Source organism: Arachis ipaensis, chromosome B08 (assembly GCF_000816755.2).
Source record: "Arachis ipaensis cultivar K30076 chromosome B08, Araip1.1, whole genome shotgun sequence".
NCBI lineage: Eukaryota > Viridiplantae > Streptophyta > Magnoliopsida > Fabales > Fabaceae > Arachis > Arachis ipaensis.
In genome coordinates this window covers 3,603,857-3,605,245 of record NC_029792.2, presented here as the reverse complement: position 1 = coordinate 3,605,245, position 1,389 = coordinate 3,603,857, and the positions used below count along the sequence as shown (strand labels likewise).

Here is a 1,389-nt window from a genome sequence, read left to right as displayed (position 1 = left end):
TCTCTCTGAATGAATTTCAAATTAGGAACAGATAGAAAGCATAAGCTAACATAACAAGTTTATATATTGAATCTGTACCTAAAGAGTGCTGGGAATTGAGAAAGGAAGAGTTTTGGAAAGTGGGTTGTGAAGAAATGAGAGAGTTGAATTTAAGAGTGCTTTCAAGTATGGGATTACCTGGTTAAAATGAAGGTGATTGATGGAGAGAGTGAAGGGTCTGGAGAGTGTGAAGAAAGAAGTGAAATTGGTGGTGGAAACTGGAAAGTGTAAAACAATATTCAATGGTCTCTTTTTTTTGCCCTTTTGATCTTTTATTTTTTTCTGATTTCTATGTGCCTCTTTTCTCAGATTCAAAGGCACCGAGATTTGAATGTGTATTTATTAGAGCATGAAGAAATGAATTAGATTTACAAGGTCAAGAAAAAAAGGGGGTACATTTTCTTAGTACTCAGAACAAGACAACAAAATTGTCTGCTTAGCTTTACACACCAAATCAGCATCTAAAGAAACATTATCCTCAGCCAGAAATTCAACTTTGCGCATTTACCCTTTATTTTTTAATTAATTTTTTCAGTTTTAGTGAACCACGCATTAAACATTTTTTATGAACAACAAGTGATAGATAATACAAATACATAATAAATTTTCTTAAAAGTAAATATATATTGACCGTATAATTTAAATGACATAGTCTCTCCATATTCATGTAGAAATTGCGAATTTAAATCTCTCTATATTTGAAAAAAAAAATATATTGATTTAAATATTTCATAATTAATCAATTGCAAGGGGCCAAGTAGCAAATTATGTTTGACTGAATGACCCCTGGTTTTGCAGCGGAAATTAATTGGAGGGAAGGGCGGTTAGGTGTAACGTGGTGGTTAGGTGAGTTGGTGGTCAAGGAAGAAGGACAGTGAAGTCATTTCAACATAATTAGGAAATTAAAGAGTCAAATTAAAAACTCAAACAATTCTTAAAATAATAAAATGTAGACCACCTTCTGATGATTTGTCCTACTATCTTTTTTTCACAATCATGTTATATATTCACAACAAAAATTATCTCGCATAAAACAATATATATTAATTAATTTTAAGTGTTCACATTTCTTTTTCTTTGTTCTCTTTTTTAGTTTTATCCGTCTATTTAGACTTAGAATGTCTTGGTGGAATATTCCAATGCTATACGACATCCAAATAAATAAAGGATTATTATTATTAGTAATAAAATAATAAAGGCAACGTTGAAGATTGAATACTGGGGATGCGTGTTGGAAACACACGCACAATCCAACGAACACAGATAGATTAGGAAATAGGAACCCTCAATTGCAAATTGAGGTAAAAAAAAAAAGAGTGATAAAATTAAAATTTTAAGGGGTTTTTATAC

At 30.9% G+C, this 1,389-nt stretch overlaps 2 protein-coding genes across 4 annotated transcripts in view; both read right to left on the bottom strand.

The window, feature by feature from the left end:
* The window catches only part of LOC107612562 (4-hydroxy-3-methylbut-2-en-1-yl diphosphate synthase (ferredoxin), chloroplastic), a 5,660-nt gene extending 5,212 nt beyond the window's left edge, over positions 1-448 (bottom strand). Inside the window, exon 1 of one of the 2 annotated variants that reach the window (XM_016314243.2) lies at positions 79-448. The gene's annotated coding sequence lies outside the window, so the exon portion shown is untranslated. The remainder of the gene's footprint in view (positions 1-78) is intronic. The other variant, XM_016314244.2, reaches the window with a different exon arrangement.
* Positions 1-1,389, bottom strand: part of LOC107613790 (E3 ubiquitin-protein ligase MARCH7) — a 13,978-nt gene that overhangs the window by 8,033 nt on the left and 4,556 nt on the right. The gene's annotated exons all lie outside the window — the stretch shown is intronic.